Genomic DNA, 24,384 nt, shown 5'->3' with positions numbered 1-24,384 from the left:
TGATGATTTTAAAACCACATCCCAAATGCCAAAATCAAGTCTGATTAAATAACATATCTTCTAATGATGGTGCAAATTGTCAACATCACAGTATTTATTGAGCTTATTTCTGCTTTTTATATGTAATTAAATCACTGTCATTATATATAATAAGCATATTAAAAATATTGATATCAAAATAGTCTTAATTATTTCATATGAAAATTTTACTATCATTTTATTGGTGGTGCTTCCATACTGATGAGATATAACTGTAAAAAATTGTTGGTGGTGCTTCTATGTTGATCAGATGAGATACAACTGCAAAAAATTTAGTGATTTGCTTTGCTTTCCTGTTAGAATAAACTGCTTTTATAGCATAATGCGTTTCACTTTCAAGTCATTGTCATTTGCTGCTATTGCTAGCTGGTCTTTATTTTGGTGCATACATTTCTCAAATGGTTCCATGTTTTAGTTGATGCCATCACTTTATTTTTTAGCACATTCCTTTTAGACAATACTGTTGTATTGGATTTTTGAAATGTATTTTAGCTACTGTTAATATAAAGAGAACAGACTGCATGTCTCTGGGCCTCGGTGGTCACTGCTGACTCCTAGCACATTATCTCTGGATGGTTTCCCTTCTGAGCCCGTCTCCTGGATCACATCACCATCTAGATTTGTTTCCTACATTGAATATTTGGTCAATAATAAAAAAGCAAAGCATATTATTTTTCTAGATTGTCTATTTACCACTATCTAATTCTCAACTAAGCATAATTCTTGAACAAGAAGGGAAAATCCTCATTTTGTGTAAATTTATCATTTAAAAAAAAGGCTTAAAAATCCCTGGACTTCTAATTCTAACGCTGGAGTTTCATAAGTTTTTTGGACTGAATGTCTTCTATCATGTGTTTATTTTTATAGTTAAAGTATTTTCTCTCAATTATCTCAAAGTATCTGCTCACATAAATCTATGTTGGAATTTTTCCATTAAAAATCAGTAAATTAGCATTTACAACTTTTTTTATTAACCACAATGTCTTCTTACCTATTTATGGCTTAATACTTTAAAAAGTATCCATCTTTAAAAGATAATTTATTGAGTTACCATTTATTTTCTAAAAGTTTAGAAATTGAATATTCATATATGGAAACATAATTTTTATATTCATTAAGATTTACTTTATTTACTGAACGGCAGAGTGAAAGAGACAAAGGCAGAGAGAAAGACATTTTCCATCTACTGGTTCACTCCTCAAATGGCCAAAACAGGAATGGGCCAGATTGAAGTCGGGAGCCAGGAACTCCATCCTGGTCTCCTACATGGGTAGCAGAGGTCCAAGGACCCAGGCCATCCTCCGTGCTGTTCCAGGCAGATCAGCAGGGAGCTGGATCAGCAGCGGAGCAGCCGAGACTCAAAGTGGGGCTCAAATATGTGATGCCACTGTTGAAAGTGGCTGCTTAAACCACTACACCCAATGTCAGTCCTACTTTTCATTTTTTGATCATGTTCCATTTATAAGAGTCATTTCCATCACTTTACATCATTAAAGAAAAAATGAGTATATAAAGTGTTCCATCGTCTACATGTGTAGGTATCTGAGCTATCAGAACAGTGATTTCTTTTCTTGAAATAATTGTCAGTTCTTTCCTCCTAAAGAGAGGCAGTGTTCATATATGGCGGTTTTCATCATGGCGAACTGTAAGATCATGCAATAAGACAGACTGGCCTAACCAGAGGATGAAGACGAGCAAATATCACACGGGCCTCAGCTACTCTGAGAGGAGGGAATTGATGATGGTCCACACTCCCTAGAAGCCAAGTTTGAATCAGCAGCCTAGAGGGCACTCACATACATGAAGTTTAGAGACCAGTGGCACGCTTAACCCAACGGGATCAAGGAAATCAAACCAGGGAGAATGAATGACGGTTAACTCTCTTCCAAAAGTCAGCATTAATCTAGGGATACTGTTTCACCTTAATCCACAACAAAATGTAATTCATACAATTAAATCCAGAAACTCTTTCAAATAAAGAATAATAGAGATTATCCAATAAAATGAGCAGTTCTGTAAAAGCTCAAAAAGTGTTTTCAGTAAAGAATATAATAAAATTTTTCATATTAAATCAACTTGTAATTTTATAATATTCTTAGCATTTCCAGCATTTCCTCAAATTTTAAATTCAATTTATTGAAGTGAAATGATTGAGATGTACTCTTCTTCTAGTGATTATGTAAATAACTTATTTTTAAAAGAGAAAGAAGTATTAGAGAAATAAAGAATTGATTCAAATCCCAATTCAGCCTTTTATAAATAACTGAACAAAGATTTTCAAGCAACCAAATTCATTTATTTAATCTTTTTCTATAAAAGACTGCCTCTCAAAATGAGCAGTATGAAATGGTATGTGATTATGTTTTAGGATTAACATATGCAAAAACAAAATTTATTTTTGCTTACTTATCTTTGCTTTCAAGCAACATATATATTTGTGAGGATTAAATGAAATGAAAAGCTGAAACATCACATTTATAATTAAGGTAACATTTTCTAGAACACAAAAAAAAGATTCAGATATATGGTTCCTATGTTGTGACTAAGAACGGAGCTGTATTTCTGTTGATTCATTGAGTTTTCAGAATTTATTGTATGCCACCCAGTGCTAGGCAATGTGCTAGGCGCTGATTTGAATTTGGTCTTTATTTTTCATTACATATATTTTCTTTGGCCTCCAAAATTTATAGCAGGACACAAAAATGCCATTACTTGATTTCAATGAAATAAAACATTCGACAGAACCATGAACCAGTAATGAGAGGAAAATCCCTCTCTATATTACACAGGAAATGTATGACACATTTATTCAGCCTGATGAAAACGCTTACGGCAAATTTACACATTTCCTTAGCGTCTGCAAATTCAGCAGTTTCTATTTGACATCCTCTAATTTACAAAAAGAGTGTAGTCATGACAAAGAAATAAAATGAAGATTGTTCATTTTCAGGTAATAGAGCATATTTTACTGCTAACATGTCACTCAAAGTCATGTAATTACTGTATCCAGTGAATCTGATCTTTCACTAAGATACTTTTCTATTCTCTAAGTAGAAACAATTTTCAGAATTATGTTTTTCTTTTTCATTATTTATCTGAAAGGCAGAGTTACAGAGGCAGAGAGAGAGGTCTTCTGTCCGCTGGTTCACTCCCCCGATGGCTGCAATGGCCAGAGCTGAGCCGATTCAAAGCCAGGAGCCAGGAGCTTCCTCCAGGTCTCCCATGTGGGTACAGGAGCCCAAGGACTTGTGCCATCTTCTATTGCCATAGCAGAGAGCTGGACAGAAAGTGGAGCAGCTGGGTCTTGATTGGCACCCATATGGAATGCCGGCCCTGCAAGTGGTGGCTTTACCTGTTACTCCACAGCTCTGGCCCCCAGAATTTTGTTTTGATTCTCAATAAACTTGGCACTGTCATTGGCATAAACCAATTTGGAAAATAATATATTTTATGAAACACAGTGTACAACTTTCATAATATAGTATAATTCTATTACAAATCAATTTGAGGATCAATATTCGAGAAGTTCTTTTTAAAATGTATCATCTCATTAAAGTTACAGCTATTTTCATATTACATTTCTCCCTTTAAAATAACATTATTTTAAAGTGGTGCTGTGGCACAGTAGGTTAATCCTCCACCTGCAGTGCCCGCATCCCATATGTGCTCTGGTTCTAGTCCCAGCTGCTCCGATTCTCATCCAGCTCTCTGCTATGTCCTGGGAAAGCAGTAGAAGATGGCCCAAGTCCTTGGGCCCCAGTACCCATGTGGGAGACCTGGAAGAAGCTCCTGGCTTCGGATCAGCACAGCTCCCTCCGTTTCTGCTAATTAGGGAGTGAAGCAGCGGATAGAAGACCTCTGTCTCTCTGCCTCTCCTTCTGACTTTCAAATAAATAAACCTTAAAAATAAAAAACACCTCGCAAAGGACATGATTAGACATTTATCAAAAAAAAATACAAAAGTCCACCAAATATATGAAAGGTTACTCATATCAATGATCAGAAAATTCAAATTAAAGCCACAATGAAATAGCACAACTCACATCTGTTAGGATGGCTATTATTTAAAAATAATAGATAACATGTACTGAGGAGGATATGGATAAATCAGAACACAGATATAATTGCTGAAAATACTAAATGGTGAAGAAAACCATGTGGAAGTTCCTCAAAATATTAAACATAGAACTATGTTATCCTCAAGTAAACCTGCTTCTGGGTATATACCCAAAAGAACTGAAATTATGAGCTTAAGGCTAATGAAAGCCAAAGTTCGTTGGAGCATAATTCACAAGAGACAGTACATGGAAAATACCAAGAATAGATGAACAAATAAAAGAATTATATAGCAACATATATAATATATATCAACAAAAGAATATTATTTAGCCTGATCTTAAGAAATAAGGAAAGTATTCCATTGACAACAACTTGGATGACCTAGACATTATGCTCTGTAAAATAAGCCAATCACAGGTCAAATCCTGCATGATTCCTCTTATATGAGTTATCTAATACAATCAGATCCACAGAAGCAGAGAATAGGAAGGTGATTGATAGGGTTAGGAGTACTGGAGATGGGGTTTTGATTTTTGGGGGGTGTGATGTTTCTTTTCTGCAATATGAAAACAGTTCTAGAGATTATCCAGAATTGTACCTATGATTATCATCACACTTTTACCCACTTAAAATGCTAAGAATATAGATACCATATTAAGTGTTCTCATCAGATAAACTAAAACACCTCACAAAGGAACTAAACAAACTTTTTGGAAGAAAATGATAGACCTTAGGCCGGCGCTGCAGCTCACTTGGCTAATACTCTGCCTTGCGGCGCCGGCACACCGGGTTCTAGTCCAGGTCGGGGCACCGGATTCTGTCCTGGTTGCCCCTCTTCCAGGCCAGCTCTCTGCTGTGGCCAGGGAGTGCAGTGGAGGATGGCCCAAGTGCTTGGGCCCTGCACCCCATGGGAGACCAGGATAAGTATCTGGCTCCTGCCATGGGATCAGTGCGGTACGCTGGCCGCAGTGGCCATTGGAGGGTGAACCAACGGCAAAAGGAAGACCTTTCTCTCTGTCTCTCTCTCTCACTGTCCACTCTGCCTGTCAAAAAAAAAAAAAAAAAAAAAAAAAAAAAAAAAAAAGATAGACCTTTAAAAGATTAACTGTTTTAACAATAAAACATTTATAAATACGTATGGGCGATGGGGGGCCATCGCTGTTTTACAACAGGTTAAGACATCAGTGTGGGACACCAGCTCCCCATATCAGAGTGCCAATTTGAATCCTGGATGCATTTACGTCAGATCCAGCTTCCATCTAATACACCTAGAAAGGCAGCGGATGACAGTGCAAGTGCCTGGGCCCCTGCCACCCATGTGACAGACCCAGTGGAGTTCTTGGGTTCCTGACCTGGGTGCTCACTATTGTGGCCATTTTGGCATTTGAGACAATGAACAAATGGATGAAGATTGTCATATTACCTCTCTCTCTCTCTCATTCTGTCTTTAAAATAATTTTTAAAAATGTTTATAGACTTCTGTAAAACCCTTTTGTAAACTAATATAAGATATACAGATTTTCTTTTCAAGCTGCTTTTACTCTATGTTGCACTGAATTTATAACTAATGACCCTGTAAATATGATATCTCTCAACTCCTCCCAAATTGATCACCAAGACATTGTAGATTTCATGATTTCATCTGGTCAGTTTCATAACACAACACTCTCTCCCTCTGTGTCCATAGCCCCCTTGTCTTCTCTCTCTCCCTCTCTCTCTCTCTCTCCTTCCCTCCCTCCCTCCCTCCCTCCCTCCCTCTCTCCCTCTCACCCTGTGCTCTCCTTTCTGTGGATCACTTTCTTTTGTTATTATAACTTGCAATATTCTTCTAGGATTTTTACTAAAATGAATGAAATTTTGAATTTCCATTATACAAAAAATAATGGCCTATGATTTTGCTGAAATTATTCATTTTAAGACCTCTTGAAAGTCCTTATTCTTTTCTCATTTGTTTCAGCTCTTCAAAAATAAAAAAGTATGTAATCATTATTATGCTTTCATCAGTAAGAATTCTTATGGATTTCTAATAAAAGACATTCAGTTCAGTGTGTACAAGTCCACTGGGTGATCTCGTCAGATCTGGGCCTCCCCGTGCATCTGTGGTCCCTGTCAGTGGGCTCAGTGACGGTGTTGGCCATGTCTCAGGTTTGGGGAGTGGGCAGAGAGCTGGCTGGTGTGTTCTACCTCTCCTTCAGCTGTCTAACGTCCATCCTCAGCCCATCTGGATTTGCACACCTTGCCAAGGTAGCAGAGCCTAAAGCGAGAAGCAGCATGCATGGTCTCTTTGGGCCTAGGCTCAGATTTGGGACAATGTCATTTCTTTTTAAAAAAAAACATATTTATTTATTTGAAGACAGTGTTACACAGAGGCAGAGGCAAATGCAGATGCAGAGAGAGAGAGAGAGAGAGAGAGAGAGAGAGAGAGAGAGTTCCTCTATGTGCTGGTTCACTCCCCAAATGGCTGGAGCTGGGCCAGTCCAAAGCCAGGGCCAGGAGCTTCTTCTGGGTCTCCACCATGAGTGCAGGGCCCAAGCACTTGGGCCATTTGCCACTGCTTTCCCAGGCACGTTAGCAGAGAGCTGGATCGGAAGAGGAGCAGCCAGGACTTGACCTGGCACCCAAATGGGATTGCAGCACTATAAGCAGAAGCTTTACCTGCTACTTCGCAGTGCAGGCCCTGAACAATATCTTTTCTGACAATTCGTTTTACATCACAAGTCCAGCCTGCACCAAAGAGTTAGGGAAAGAGATGTCATCGTTTGGTTGAAGAAGATGATAAAGTTTCCCTGTTATATTATCTATCAAATAGCAGGTACAAAATAGTTTCTGTTCAATGAATGGCATTAATAGTTATGAATGGCAGACTCCATTTCATTGTATGCTAATAGTTTACTTTGCTCAACACATTTTATACGTACATAGTACTCTAAATGCTTATTTATTTTTACATAAGTTTTTAATACGCAATAATGACATATGTCTCCAGGGTACAACATGACATTAAATACAAGTAGGAATAGACAATGTATACTGTTGAAATCAGGACAATCAATGTCTCCATCTCCCCGTCACCACTGATGGGGGCTCTCCCTCCCAGTCATTCACAGAAATATTCAATTTCAACAGTATACATTGTCTATTCCTACTTGTATGTAATGTCATGTTGTACCCTGGAGGCATATGTCATTATTGCGTATTAAAAACTTATGTAAAGATTTCTTTCAAATAACTATTTTTTTTTAAAAATAGACCATATCTTTTAGTGTTTAAACTTATTCATGATATCTGACTCCAAAAATTGCTGAACTAAAATTAACAAGAAATTTGAATTTTAAATTTTGAAAATGACATATAATTCTACCAAATAGCATAATTTAATAGAAAAAAAGAAAATATTTTGAAGTGAAAATAATACAAGATATTGACTCATTACATGAAGATAAGCTGTTATCAAGAAGAAACTTTAAAATATTATATGTTACAAATATCAAAATATCTCAAATTGATGATCTAGATGTTTTTTCCAAAATACTTATGAAATAAAGGAGCAAATAAACCATAACGTGATGCCTAAGATGTAGAGAAAAAGAAATATCTATACCTTGTTGGTAATACTATAAATGAATAATGCTCTTTGAAAAACAATATGAGGGCCAGCACTGTGGCTCAGCTGGTTAATCCTCTGCCTATGACACTGGCATCCCATATGGATTCAGGTTCAAATCCTGGCTGTTCTGCTTTTGATGTTCTGCTTTTGATCCACCTCCCTGTTAATGTGTCTGGGAGAGCACCTGAGGCTGACTCAAATGCTTGGGCTCCTGCACCCATGTGGGAGACCCTGATGAAGCTCCTGACTTGGCCTGGCCCAGTTGAGGCCATCTGGGAGTGAATCAGCAGATGGAGATCTTTTGATCTGCCCCCCACCATAGTTCTTCTTTCAAATAAATAATTCATTTTTTAAAAAGAAAAACAGTATGAAAATGCAACAACAGACACAGAATAGAATTACCAACTGGCACAGCAATCCTGCTGCAGAATATATAACCAAATGAAAAATGAAACAAAGTATTCATGTACAAAGATGGCTACACTCTCATGTTCATTACAGCACTCTGCACAGTAGCCAAGATCTGGAAACAACCCACATGCCCATCACAGATGAATGGCTAATATGATTACACATACAAGTGTATTTATCATCATTAATGTCATCATTTATGTTAAACATGGATTAGTCTAGACAATAAGACAAATAATTCACACTCTTTTGTGGGATCGAAAAATGTAGAGATATGGACGTTTTGCTTAATGGTTAAGACATCAGTCAAAATGATCAATTCCCACATCAGAGTTCTGTTTAAGTTCCCAGCTCTGGATCTTGATTCCAGTTTCCAGCTAGTAGAATCAAGGAAGACTCTGGTAATGGCTCAGACAACTGTGTTTTTGCCACCCACATGTGAGACCTGGATTGAGTTTCCTGCTCCCCCATTTCTGATCCCATGTCTACAATTGCAGGCATTTGTGGAATAAACCACCAAGCGGAAAATCTGTTAATCTGTTTCACTGTTGCACAAATAAATTAATCTAAAAATCCAGAAACTAGTCTCCTTAAACAACAAATAAATAAAAATGTTATACTCATTGAAGTAGAGAATTGAATGGCAGTTACCAGAGGCTGGTAATAAAATAAAATAAAAATATATATTTTTTAAAGTGGCTATCTAGGGCAGCACTGCAGTTCAATAGGCTAATCCTCTGCCTGTGGTGCCAGCACACCAGGTTCTAGTCCCGGTTGGGGCGCTGGATTCTGTCCCGGTTGCCCCTCTTCCAGGCCAGCTCTCTGCTGTGGCCCGGGAGGGCAGTGGAGGATGGCCCAAGTGCTTGGGCCCTGCACCCCATGGGAGACCAGGAGAAGCACCTGGCTCCTGGCTTCAGATCAGCGCGGTGCACTGGCCGCAGCGGCCATTGGAGTGTGAACCAACGGCACAGGATGACCTTTCTTTCTCTCTCTCTCACTGTCCACTCTGCTTGTAAAAAAAAAAAAAAAAAGTGGCTATCTAAATTTATGGTCCACATCATAGTTAAAGCTGAGCAATGATGTTTTCTCCCTAATGTCAGAAACCAAAGCAAACCTGTCCTCTCTCAGGACTCTTATTCAACCTTGATGGAAAACTTAGCTAGTGGGATGATAACTAAAGGAAAAAGTAGGACAGATTGGCTAGAAATAAATAAAACTCTCTCTGTCTGTGTATGACATGATTTTGGATGCAGAAATTCCTAATGAATCACCAGATTCTTGGAAGGATTAGATGACTCCAGCAAGGCCATAAGACACAAGGTTAATACAATTCATACACAAAAATTAACTGCTTTCCTATATTAGGGGTGTCCAACAAGTTTATGAAAATGTGTAATATGGGAAAACTATACATGGATTTCAAAATGTTTGCACCAAAATATACTTCTCTTAGATTTTCCCACAAATTTTGAAACACCCTTTTATAACAGCAACAAGCAATTCAAATATGAAAGTAAAGATAAAACAACCACCTGCCAATATCACACATACACAAAGATAATTTTAAGTATAAATCCAGTTCCCAATGGATTAGAACATTATTAATACTTCAGAAGTTTGCTTTGGAGTTACATACTCATTTGCTAGCAATGATAAGGTAAGCATTGCTGATAGATTCAAATTATGTATCTACCCTTTCTTTTTCAAGTATTCTAATAATTATTTGAACCTGTATGAGTTTTCACTGTTACAGGGCATGTTACATGACTCTAAAGGAATCGATCAGCACTATTAGTTGAAAGCTGTTAAGCGTCCAAAAGCAACAAGTGTAGGCAAAAGGAGGACATGTGGCTTGTACAAGTCAAGCATGGCAGGGCCTTTGCACATCGCACTTACATCTCACTGAGACCAGAAACTCCTCACTCGGACTCCATTCTTCTCCTCTCCCATCCTGGCCTCTGTTCCTGTGTCCGTCTCATTTTAGAGGATACTTGCCACATTATTGTAGGCATGACTGCCAAGGTACAGTAACCTTGCATATAACACTGTTGACAGCGCGAGAATGGACAGACTTCTTTGCTCTGGTAGACGAGAAAAACAATGGAAAATACTTTGAAAGGTTTTTCAAATGTATGAAAATGCATGAAATCTACAAAACTATCTACAAAATATCTCAAATGTATGAAATCTACAAAACTATCTACAAAATATCTCAAATGTATGAAATCTACAAAACTGAAATGGAATCACTGTGTACACATGGTTTAGGTTCATTTACCCATTGAACAGCATCAGCTGAGTCCCCGTCACATCCACTGCACTTTTGTTCTCTTCAGGGGTAAAGCAGCTAACGAAGCCACAGTCCTTGCTCTCATTAAAAACTCCGTGCAGAACAAAGACGATAAACAAAATCAATGTCAGATTGTAACATTATCATGAAAACAAAGCTAAGATGCATGAAAAATGGAGAGATATGATGTCTAGTCTATGGTGGGAAGGGGAGGTTTCCTTGATAAGGTGACATTAAGAAAAGATTTGAAGGGAATTATAAACATATGGTTCCCCATATGGTTGAGTGGGAAGAAACAGGACAATCTTTAGAGAACAAAAACCATTCCAATTTGTGCTGGGCAGATTTTAAAATAATAGATTGATGATGCCAATTTATTTTGCTTCTATGTTTTCTTGGCAATTGCCACTTTTATAATATCAGGATCTTTTTATGTTCAAAATTATCCTTTGTATATGCAACCTAAAAGTTTTTAATTTTTTAAAAGTTCAAAATAACTACTAGTCAAATAACTGTGATATTCCAACTAAAAACCATATAGAACACAATGTTCATTTTTCATGATTATGACAGAAACATATTCTTATAGGCAATTATAAAATCAAAAAGGACCACAATGACTTGGGATTATAATTTTCACTATATCCTATCAATATTTCATTCAATTAAGAGGTATGTGCTGCTTTTTCATCTCTGTACTGGACACATTATAATCACAGACTTTTGTCATCCAATAGGGCATCAAAGTCACTTAGATTTATTTCAGTTCCTTTGTGTGTATTTTGTAGACCCATGTACTTCATGAATTTGATGTAAGTTGGGTGAAGATAGACAAACAAGGCTTCCTATAAAAGCAAACCATGGGTAGCAGCAGTGATGGCTCAAATAATTGGATTCCTGCCACTTGTGGGAGAATAGGATTGAGTTCACAGCTCCTGACCTTCCCCTAGGCTCAGCCAGGGCTTTCTTGGATATTTATGGGGTAACCAGCAGATGAGGACATTATCTCTCTCTCTCATACTTTCAAATCAATTAATTTATCAATCTGAAAAGATACTTGGGTCTCATTTGCATTGCATTGATATAATAAACTTACAGAGAAAGCAATTACACTTTTTTGTTTCCTTAGCTAATATATAAAATAGGTAACATCAGACTTCATATCTACACTATGAAATCTTGCCATCCACAGTTTTTACCATACAGAAGTTATTTTTGAATATTTTATTCAGAGAAGTGCAGAAATACAATAATACTTGTAATATTAATAATGCATTCCTAATTTTCATAATATATATTTCAGATTAACTTTATGATGCTACCTCTGTGAGTGAATTTCAAAAAATTTTGCAGCAAAATAAATTTGTAATTAATTCCATTTTCCATGAATTTTTTAAAGTACTCTTGTATGTTTTGACTTTTATAATTAAGCACAGAATTCTATACTGGTTTTTAGTTTGCTGGATAAATAGTTGTGAATGGATTCCTTTGCACCAGACTTTGTTGAGTGATCCTTCAGGGTCTGAATTGATACTGTTTTGGTTGATCAAATTTCCATGTATCAGTTAGAATGCTCAGATGTTCTCTATTCTTTATTATCGTGCTTGTAAACACTATGATCAGATAGATATATTCCTCAGTACTTTCACTTTTCGTTAGTATGTAATTTTGCATAATTCGTATAATTATATTTCTAAATTATTTGTTGCTACCATAAAAGTGAGGTTTTTCTCTGTGTAAAATCACCTATCTTGTTAATCCAAATCATTCTCTCATACTCCTTGTGATAGAAGAAAGGTCACTTGAAAATAATGTCCATTTCTCTAATATTAATCTTTATACCCTGTTTTTCTTAATTCACTGGAAAACTTGTAGGAAATCATGAATACAATGACAATCTAAGCATTCTAAACTATTTGCTTTTCAAGAAAATTATTTTAAGATTTGATCATTTTGTTTGGAATTTTATTGACTTTAGATCAATAACTTTTTAAAATTAGAGATTTTTTTCTTTATCATGTACACACACACACACACATTGGAGGTGTGTGGGGGGGTATTGGGAGAATGTTGATCAAAAATACAAATCTGCAGTGGAACAGAATAAACAATTTCTTGAGATCTACCTTACAACATAGTGGATTCGGTTGTTAGCAATGTACTGTCTACTTAAATATTGCTAGGAGAGTAGATTTTAAGTCTTCTCACCACAAGCAATGACAACAAATAGGTGAGCTAACTGATGTATTAATTAGCTTAATTTAACCATTCTATATGTATACATACATCGAAACATGTCGCATACCGTAAATATACATGATTTTTATTTGCCAACTAAAAATAAAAAATGAAAATACTACTACTGGGAAAAGGTACACCAACATCTAAAGACTTCATGCCAGTTTTGGCAACAATAAAAGCAGACATAGTACAACAGGCTTAGTGACCATTCCCAAGGGTTTTCTTCTGAAATTCTAAATATCATGTCACTGTACACACGTCCTTTAAAGATTCAAGGCAAGATGGGAACAAATAATTGTAAGCAACATTTCTTCAGTTTAAACAAAATATTAACATATTGTGGAGCACGTAAACTGCAATTTAGAAAATTAACAACTGGATGAGTAATACTGAAAATATCTGAAATTAAAGAGCCACTGTGTAGCATTTCATTTTCCTAATTGTCATTGTGCATTTTGAAATGATTAGTTTGACTCACAAATAAGAAAGCATATAACTCTTTTATGTTCACGTTTATTCAGCTACTGATGCATGTCCATAAACTCTTCTAAAAGCGTATCAGAAGGATTTATTGTCAACTATGAAGGATGTTTTTAAATGGTCTAAGGAGACAGGAATGGTCATTGAGTGTGTACATAGTTTCTGGTAACAGCATAATACACCAATTCAGAAAGCGCCCCACGACAGACACTTCTGATGGAGGTGGGTGCACTACATCCTGGAGATTTTTACATTTAGCTCGTCATGGAACCCAGTGCCCTGGGGGAGGGGGTCCCAGAAGGCTCCACGCCGCAGCTTGCACCTTTCCAAGAGCAGGCTCATCGGTTTGCTCTTGTTCTCCATAACTCTGCATCACCCCACGCAGAATGTTTTTCCTCTGTGTTCTCGCTGGACTTGGTGCTCACCACTCATCACCCTGTGTTACATCTATCTGGATGACCTCATGAGCCAGCTGCAAGGAGTGAGCACTTGGCCTGCATCTTCTCATTCTCACCACACCACTTTAAAGCAGTTCTCAGGGGCAAAGTGAGCCTCTTCTTGATGCATCTTAATTAACAATCAGGGCAATTTAGTGTCAATAACTTTATATTTTAAGCTATAAATGACTTTTTGATTTATTCAATTACTTTTCTAATTTTAGTTAAATTTTTATTTTGTCATTTTTTTTTTTTTGACAGGCAGAGTGGACAGTGAGAGAGAGAGAGACAGAGAGAAAGGTCTTCCTTTTGCCATTGGTTCACCCTCCAGTGGTCACCGCGGCCGGTGCGCTGCTGCCGGCGCACCACGCTGATCCGATGGCAGGAGCCAGGTGCTTCTCCTGATCTCCCATGGGGTGCAGGGCCCAAGTACTTGGGCCATCCTCCACTGTACTCCCTGGCCACAGCAGAGAGCTGGCCTGGAAGAGGGGCAACTGGGACAGAATCTGGCGCCCCGACGGGGACTAGAACCCAGTGTGCTGGCGCTGCAAGGCGGAGGATTAGCCTAGTGAGCCGCGGTGCCGGCCTATTTTGTCATTTTTTTTCTTTTTAACATGTTAATGTGGTGAATTAGTTTGACCAAGTCTTCAGTGTCAAACCAGTATTTTATTCTACAACTGAGCAAATTTGGTCAATACACACTAACTTTTTGTGCTATAGCGGATTTAAATGCTTCTGTTCTATTTATGATACACACAAACACTCACACATACAGAAAAATTAATCCAGGCCTTTACATTCTCCCAGGTGGTTTGGCAATCAAAGTTTATAGTAGCAATAAAATTGGTATACTGGGGGCCAGGGTTGTGGAGCCATGGTGAAGCCATTGCCTGCGACGGCAGCATCTCATGTGAGCACCTGTTCAAGTCCTGGCTGCTGCACTTCCCATCCAGCTCCCTGTTAATCTGCCTGGGGAAATAGCAGAAAATGGTAGAATTCCTTAGGACCCTGCCACCAGCATGGGAGACCTGGATGGAGTTCCTGGTTGCTGAGTTTGGCTGGCACAGCCCCGGCCATGGAAGCCATAGAGGATGAATCAGCAGACGGGAGATTTCAATCTCTCTCTCTCTCTCTCTCTCTCTCTCTCTATTTCTATCTCTCCCTCCTCTCTGTAACCATGCCATTCAAAAAAAAATAAATAAACCTCAAAAAAAAAGAATTCATACAAAGTTCCATTATTTTTTTTTTTTTTTGACAGGCAGAGTGGACAGTGAGAGAGAGAGACAGAGAGAAAGGTCTTCCTATTGCCACCCTCCAATGGCCGCCACGGCCAGCGCACAGCGGCCGGTGCACCGCGCTGATCCGAAGGCAGGAGCCAGGTACTTCACCTGGTCTCCCATGAGGTGCAGGGCCCAAGCACTTGGGCCATCCTCCACTGCACTCCCTGGCCACAGCAGAGAGCTGGCCTGGAAGAGGGGCAACCAGGACAGAATCCGGCGCCCCGACTGGGACTAGAACCCGGTGTGCTGGCGCCTCAAGGCAGAGGATTAGCCTAGTGAGCTGCAGTGCCGGCCAGTTCCATTAAATTTAAGATGAAAATTTCTATGAAATTATGATCATTTAGTTGTATCTAATTTTTATTGTTGTTGCATATTTTGTGTGCTTATTTTGTTTTTGTAGATACACTTACTACTGAATTATTACATTCCTATTGAATAATTATCAAAGTTTTCTTATTGAAACATTTCCAGCAATTTCTTTGTAATCATCCAATTTTTCATGTTTAATGATTCATATGCTTCTTACATTGGTTATGAGTAGTGGATATTCTTACCTGCTTCTTTAAATTTCATACCATTTTCTTCTCTTTTTTTTGCTAAAATGTGACAGAGGATTTTCTATCCATCTTTTCAAATAAATAATTTTTAACTATGTTGACCATAAATTTTTGTTCCATTTATTAATTTTGTCTTTGAAATTTGTATTTTCATATTCCCACTCACTTTAGAGTTGTTTTATCTTTTCCTTACTTTTTTTTCTTTAAAATATGTGTGTATGTGTATATATATATATATATATATACACACATCTATTTATTTATTTGGGAGGCAGAGTTACAGAGAAGCAGAAGCAGATGCAGAGAGCGAGGTCTTCCATCCACTGGTTCACACCTTAAGCGGCTACAATGGTCAGAGCTGGGCCAGGCTGAAGCCAGACACCTGGAACTTCTCCAGTGTATCCCACAGAAGTCCAAGGGCCATCTTCTACTGCTTTCCTATGCCACAGCCAAGAGCTAGATTGGAAGTGGAGCAGACGAGACTCTAGCCGGCATCTATGTTGGATGCGGGCACTGCAGGTGGCGGCTTCAACTGCTAGGCCACAGTTCCAGCCCCTCTTCTCTTTTTCCTACATCTGACCTCAGCTCACTAATTTTTATCATTTTTCTTATATGTACTTGCTAAACATTCTGCACTGGTTTTTATTTTGACTCCACCCCTTTGTTTGGTATAATTTTATCATTTATTTTCAACATTTTATCATATGTATATTATTTTCCAATATTATTATGTCCCATTTAAAAGTCAAGCATTTTTTTTTTTTGGTTGTTGTTACAGAGATGGTCAAGAGAAGTGTCTGTTTCAAAAATATATCTTATTTCTAGCTTTTTCTTTGTTTATTTCCTCTGGGGATTTTTTTTTATGTTCTTGGAAACTGTTATGCATTTAAATGATATTTTATATCATTCACAATATTACTTGCTATTTTATTGTAAGAGACTTTTAAGGCCTTCTAGTTCACAAATTGCTGGAAATAATAGCATTTTCTATTTATTTTTGCTCCATTACTTACGCCCTGTACCCCACAATTCTAATGGTAAGGCTTCATAAACTTTTCCATACATTATGTGCAACTGTTACATTTCCATATTTGGCTTACACAAACCTACAATTTATTTTTACGAGTGACAATATTTGCCCTTCTTGAAACCCTTCTCTTTTGTTGGCAGACAAACATTTTATCCATCCCTGTTTTCTTGTTCCTTACACATTCTCCTGCACCATCCATCTCTCCTAAACTCTAAATTCTGCAGTTCTAGAGATCTGATTTCCAGAACTACCTTTTTTGTTCTTTGAAGTTCAATTTCTGTTATAACTTAACAGTTTTACCGTACTGAACTACCAACTAAAATCTTGCATTTCTAAATGCCAACTGTAAATTTTATTAGTGTATACCATTGGTGTCTTCAACATATCTTGTACACAATTCTAGTTTTTCTTAATAAAGGTCATCACCAAAAACCTAGATGAAGATAATTTATGCTTTCAGCACTCTACGAATAAACTCCAAGTAAGACAGTAGTCACTGAGAACACCCAGAAAAACGCAGATTTGAAACTGAAATACATGTAGGGATATCAGGATGCTACCTAGGGAGCAAGGAGACCAGATTCTCAGAACCTGAGGAGACGGGAAACAAAGTATCTAGTTCTATCTTCATCCTTAGGCTTTGGACTGGAAAACAACGCAGCAGAAAACATCCAGACATAAACTTACTGATAAAAATGTTTGGAAAATCAAAAAAAGCACAAAATCTGAGGACGCTTCAAAAAATTCATGGAAAAATAGAATAAAACTACAAGTTTATTTTGGTACAAAAAACTTCCTGAAATTTTTGTATACTTTTTGATAATACGCATTTCTACGAACTTCTTGAGGATTCTTTGTATGTATGTATATATAAAAATATTAATTTAAAAGGATCTATGAAGCAATAATAATGCCGTAGGAATCTAAAGTATATACAGAACAAAATTCATGACAGTTTCCGAGATTTCTGTGATTCAATTAAGATAACTGCGATTTTCCTGTATTACCTAATGATAGACACATGTCCCGAGAAGTGTATCCGCAGGCAGTGTTGCCACTGTGGGACAACACAGAGGGCACTTGCACAAATCTAGACAATACAGGCCAACTGTGACAGACCGTGGTCTCTCATGCCATGAAGAGACTTGGCACACCTGAGATGCATTAAGCTGCTGCTGGCATTACCTGGCATATTGCTGTACAGTAAATGGTTCTTAAATCAACAGAAGTAGTACCCTCTAAAATTCCAGTGCGAACTATAGTGTGGTAAATACATAAGACAATAAAATAGTTGTGCATTAACACTAGCAAGCATTACACACCGTGCCCAACTGTAGACGCAATAATTTTATAGGACTGAAAGCTCAGCGGCATTACTGACACAAGCATCACCACAAACACTGAGGAAGATGCTGCCCTGTGACCTTTAGATGAGCAAGACATCACTAGGTAATAGAAGCTGTTCGCTTCCATTATCGCAGGAGGTTACCGTTGTTTCTGTGGGCCATTACCGACAGAAATGTAGTTGTGCAGTAAAAGACTGTATGTTCACTTTCACACATTATACAAGTTTAATGTATTTCAACTCTAACTTAGTTAATGAATTTTGGGCTGAGTTTTTCTATATGTAATTAAAAAAAAAATTATCAGTTTCCCACTTTGTAAATTTGTCTCTTCCTCCTATATTTTGTCCATTTATTTTGATTCATGATACAAATTCTGTAGTTTTTTCTGGTACTGACATTAAAGATATATTCCTTTATCTCTAGTAATGAATGTTATTTGCAACTATATTTATTTTAATGTTAGTACAGCTGAAAGAACATTTGGTGGACATAATATTATACCTTTTAATCCTAGACATTCAAGTCTTCTTGCAAATACTTAGAATATTTCTTATTACCAGTGAAGGGAACTTCAGTAAAAGGGTGAGCTAAGCACTGTCAACTGGCTAACCCTCGCTTACCGCATAGTTTGTAGACTCAATTTCATTGAAACACAATCCTGCTCATGCTGTCACGTATGTTCTAAGACTGCTCTCATGTCTCCTCGTTAGATTTGTGCACTCATGATAGAATATCTTCAAAGAATTCTAAAATAGTATTTGGCTCTTTACTGAAAATGTTTGCCAGCTGCCATTCTAGACTGTAATATTTTTAAATAGGGGCATTAGTATTTTTATATTCAATGTAATTATTGATAATTCTACCATTTTACTACATAACAATTCTCCCATCTCTTCCGTGTATTCTCTCTAAAATATTTGAACTAATAAAATGCTTCATTTGCTGTTTGTTTTCTATTTTCATGTTAGCTATATACTATTTCATATTCTTTCTGGGGTTTTATGTTATAAAATTCACAATTATTATGTGAAAAATATTTTGCAATAGAAATAATGATTTTATAACTTGCTCTAAAATGTTAAGTGCAGAACACTTTTGTTGGGTTTACATTTTGCCCACATTTTATCCTATTTTATCTACTGTTTCAATTTTAAATTCATGTAAGTTCTTAGGCATTATTTTAATGTAACTTAAAGAGGTTTGATTGACACCTGTACACAGAGTAAGTTATAATACAGGAAAATTCAAATCTTTTAGAGGATTCCCTGGCACTTACCTCACAGCAAGACATTTTCACTTCATACTGGGCAGTAACAAGCCAGCCCTTGTCCCAGAGGGAGACAAGGTTTCTATATCCTAAGACTGCCCACTATATGAGCAACTTGAAAAGATTGTTGAAACAAAGAACAATCAGTGCCTCACTCACCAGTTCCACAGAACTGCAAGAAATCCATGGAGAACCATCTCTTGACGGAGTCTCAGCATTACCTGAGATCAAAACCTGACAAATATTTAAACAAAAGAGAAGTTCGTTAATACAGATGCAAAAACCTAAACAAATATTAACAAGCAGAAACCTGACAGTATCTTAAAATGCTAATATATTATGACCAAACTGAATTTATTCCAAGGAGTAAACAGGTTTATCATGTAAAAATCAAATAATATAATTTGTTCCATTAACAAAATAAATTAAAATTTAAATTATAATTCTACCTAATGTAGGAGCAGCATTTATTAAATTCAGAACCAATTTAAACAAGAATAAAGAACCAACAGTGAAGAGAAATTTTATAATCTGGTAAAATATATCTATATAAATTCTCCCTAACACTTAATAGTATTTTAATGTTCTATAAATTTATATTCTATATATATAATATATTATATATTATATAAATATATATTATAAATATATATATTATAAATATATATATTATAAATATATATATATTTATATAATATATATATTATATAAATATATATTATAAATATATTATATAAATATAAATTTATATTCTATAAATTTATATGTATCTTGAGCAAGTAAATAATTTGAACCTTCAACTTGTAAATTACTTATATGTGACTCCAGTTGAATTATTATTCTAGTACCATCACCCTCCGCCCATTTTTGCTACCGACGCTTAAGTGAAAACTGTAGCACATTGCAAAGAACAAAAGAATTCTGGATTAGTCACTGCCTTCCCACTATCCAAATATATAACTGGGAAGAAAAATGTTATCATCTCTAAGTTTAAAACTCAACACTTTGATAATGCAAATAATGTATATTCTTTATCAAGCTTTCAGATTGCTATAAGATTGCATATTAATAAGTCTATATAAATTTCTTGGGAATTTAAAGTGATATGAAATTATAATGTGATATTTTAATTTAATAAAGTCTCAGTAAACTAAAGAAAGATAAAGCCTTATATAACCAAAGTTTTTCCTTTGTAGATTTACTTTATTCATTACTTTAATTTATATATTTTGATTATATATGTCATCTTCAACCTAGAAAATTGAAGGAAACACAAAATCCCTACTATCATAGAGTTCATACCCTCTAAGGGGGAAGAGACATTAATTTAACAATTATCTAATGTTAACTGTGGTTGCCTTTAAAAATGTATACTTAAAATGAAACCCCAGGACTGTGCCGTGGCTCACTTGGTTAATCTTCCACTTGTGGCACCAGTATCCCATGTGGGCGCCGGGTTCTAGTCCTGGTTGCTCCTCTTCCAGTCCAGCTTGCTCCTCTTCCAGTCCAGCTCTCTGCTGTGGCCCGGGAAGGCGGTGGAGGATGGCCCAAGTGCTTAGGCCCTGCATCCGCATGGGAGACCAGGAGAAGCACCTGGCTCCTGCCTTCAGATCGGCCAGTGCGCTGGCCTTAACGGCCATTTGAGGGGTGAACAACAGGAGGAAGAACTTTCTCTCTGTCTCTTTCTCTCACTGTCTAACTCTGCCTGTCAAATAATAAAAAAAAAAAAAATGAAACCCCTGCAGCAGGTTAATCCTCCTTCTGCAGCACCCGTATCCCATGTGGGTGCCTGTTCTAGTCCTGGCTGCTCCTCTTCCTGTCCAGCTCTCTGCTGTGGTCTGGGAAAGCAGTAGCAGATGGTCCAAGTGCTTGGGCCTCTGCACTCGTATGGGAAACTGGGAAGAAGCACCTGGCTCCTGGCTTCGGGTCGAAGCAGCTCCGGCCGTTAAAGCCATTTGGGGAATGAACCAACCAAAGCAAGACCTTTCTCTCTCCCTCTCACTGTCTGTAATTCTACCTCTCAAATAAATAAATAAAATCTTTTTTTCTTTAAAAAAAAAGAAACACCTTGATTTGAGACATGCTAAAAATTAGTAACTCCTTTCGGACTACTCTAGTGTTGACCTACATTAGTGTTCAAAATCTTATATCTTGTGCACATACATACATGGACTATCGTAATCATTGATCTTAATCAACAAAACATTTATATTTTTAGTGTAATTTTGGTTTTCATGACAATAAATTAAATAGCAGATATCCAAAGGATGTTGCAAGAGTTAGCTAGTAAAAGTCTATTGTTTTGCTGATTTAGTCTATACCTATAAAACAAATTTCATGAAGAAATATAAAATACAGGTAGAAAAAGTATAAACTTCCTTCATCATATAACATCTCATTTGCTGATCACTAGTGTTGGAAGCAGAGACATCGAAAAGACCGAAATAATACAGAATTAGGATAGAACATTTTAGGTGACACTTTTTTAGAGGACTTTTTACCTTAGGATATCACAACAGTTACAAAAAGTTTTATGGAAAATAAGTGAAATTAAACTGTACACATATTAAGCAATCTCTAAACAATACAATCTTGACTCCTAAAAGTAAGGAAGAAATCATTCTTGTTCTTTGTAACTGCAGTGTATTTCTGCCATGTGCTAGATGTCTTTTAAAAATTTTTCCCGGGGGGCTTGAGATCCTACATGTTTTTGATCTTGGAGTCCTGAGAGTCAAAGTGTCAGGATCCAAATTGTAGGGGCTCGGTCTCTGGCGCAGGTTCAGTATGTCATCCTTATGTGCTAACTGGAGCTCTGCTGCTTTTCAATATTTATAGAACATGGGGTAGCATACTCCCTAAGGCAGCCAGTGTTACGGATTAAGCAGAACTCGCTCCTCAAACTCATTTGCTGTTTTAACCCCAAAGTCATAAGTGAACAGTCCATGGACTAATGCTAAATGGCTGATGGGTTTTTGTGAAAATCTGACTAAATTACATCATCTAGAGATGGGTCTGATGGGAGGTGTTTCGGTCAGCGGTGTCCTGCCCTCCCAGGGTAGTTTTCACAGGAGGGATGGTGTGAAAGCCCAGAGCACTTCCCGGGTCTCTCTGCTCTCAGGATGGCCATGTGACCATTCCTCTGCAGGAGCATTGTCACCATCACCTCCTGCAGGCACCAGACTATCAGGGCTGTCTGACCTTGAACCCTGAACCTCCAAATCCTCTGAGGTTCTTGGGTTCAAGTGGTGCAAACTGAGACAGTGTCTAGTAAGTATAATTTATAAGAAATGCTGGTTTTTGATGTTCTGATTACTGACATCTAAGAATTCCTCTTTTTGTCATAATATTAGAGTACATTTTCACTGGAATAAATTCCATGAAACTGAATCCTATAAACGAAGATATATTTTAAGTCCTTCTCAATGGGAAGAGATAGATGTCCTTTGAGGCGTAACATGAAAATTAATTTCTTGTAACAGGATATCATAATCTCTTCTATTTAATTTATTAACCAGAACCTCCTGTGCAAACAGCAGTATTACGGACAAATGAAGCATGGCAGGATGCATGATTAATTGCATCATCATCCCCTAGGGCTATTGAAAACAGAACCAGCTTAATTAGTCCTGGTAAAATTATAACTAGAAAAATAACTAAAATAAGTATAAATTTTAGAATTTATTTTTGGTATTCTGAAATCCAATATTCTTTCCTTACAAGCATTAGGAAATAAAATTAAAAGAAAAAAGCGTTGTTCTATATAAAGATAATAAAATCATGTTACATCTATTCCCAAATGGATATTCTGCATATTTAGTCTGAATTGGAAAGTCAAAGAAATTTTTGTATTGGAAGTCTGTTTTCAAATAAATTTGAAAAAAAAAAAATGTGTATTATATTTTCCATAGAAATCCAGAATGGTTTTCTTTATATTATAAAGACTGAGAAGCTTTGTAATAAAGAAATGTGTTTAAGACAAGATTTTCTGACTGCAGTAGAGAGAGGTTTCTCATGGGATCTGAGAGTAGGAAAATAGCACCACTCAGTGTGTTGAAGGCTGGGCTACTCTGCTCTGTTTAGTCACTCAGGAGAAGGATCTGATGGGAAGAAAAGTCCTTGGTAACAGCAGAGTCTCCTTTTTATATCTTTGGTTTGTCTACCTCTAGGTTCCTGTCTGGAGACACCGTTTGTGTATTAGATTTGGTGAACCTTCTGTTAAAGAAAGCTGAAACCTGCCCTAAACAGCAGGTCTCCCAGAAACTGGAACAAAATAGAAGCCTACCAACGGTCAGATTTTACTAAAGGAGTATCTTGAATTCAGCATACTTGTTCTCAAGGTGGGTTTGCTGTTAGAATAACTTAGGAGTTTTTCAAAGTGTTCTGTTGTCATAGGAAAAAGCGAAAATATACAAATGGGATTTTATTTTTTATCAAACTAAAGAGCTTTCACATAGCAAAAGAAACAGTCAACAAAGTGAAGACAGCATTCAGAATGGGAAAACATATTTGTAAACCATCTGACAAGAAGCTAATATCCGGAATATATAAGGCTCTTAGATCAACAGCATATAAATTTTATTATATTAATATAATTTAAAACAGGGTAATATATCTAAACAGACATTTCGCAAAAGAAGAGAGAAAATAACTAACAAGTTTAGGAAAATATGCTCAGCATCACTAATCCTGAGGTAAACGCAAATCAAAATCACGAGATGTCACCTCCCTCCAGTAATATTGGCTATTACCTAAGTGACAAAAGATAACAAGAGTTGGTGAGTATGTAGATACAAGCAAACCCTTGCACAATGTTGGTTGGGATGTGAATTAGTTGACCCATTTTGGAAAATAGATCGGGACTTCCTCAGGAAGTAAAAAGGGAACAATCATTTCATCTGCAGTGTCACTCCTGAGCTTTAAATCTAAGGAAAATGAAATCCACGTGTTGGAGACATCTGCATTCCCATGTTTATTGCAGCCCTACTCACAAAAGCCTAGAAACGGAAACAGCTTTAGTGTCCACCCACCAATGAATGGATATGGAAAAATGTGGTATGTGTACATAACGGAATGTTACTCAGCCATAAATAGATGAAAACTTCATCTGCAACAACGTGGATGGAACTGGAAGGCATCATGTTAACAGAAATAATCCAAGAGCAGTAAGATAAATATCATGTTATCTCACTCGTATGTGAAGTTTAAAAATCAGTGATCTCAGAAGTAAATAATATAATAATGCTGGTAAGAAGCCGGGAAGGTAAGTGGGGAGAAAGGGATTGGGAAAGGTTGATCGACAGACGAGGTTACAGCAGATAGAAGAAAGAAGTTACGGGATAC

This window comes from Oryctolagus cuniculus, chromosome 13, assembly GCF_051225735.1.
Source record: "Oryctolagus cuniculus isolate XC-2025 breed Fujian yellow rabbit chromosome 13, ASM5122573v1, whole genome shotgun sequence".
Lineage (NCBI taxonomy): Eukaryota > Metazoa > Chordata > Mammalia > Lagomorpha > Leporidae > Oryctolagus > Oryctolagus cuniculus.
This window is presented reverse-complemented; position numbering follows the sequence as displayed.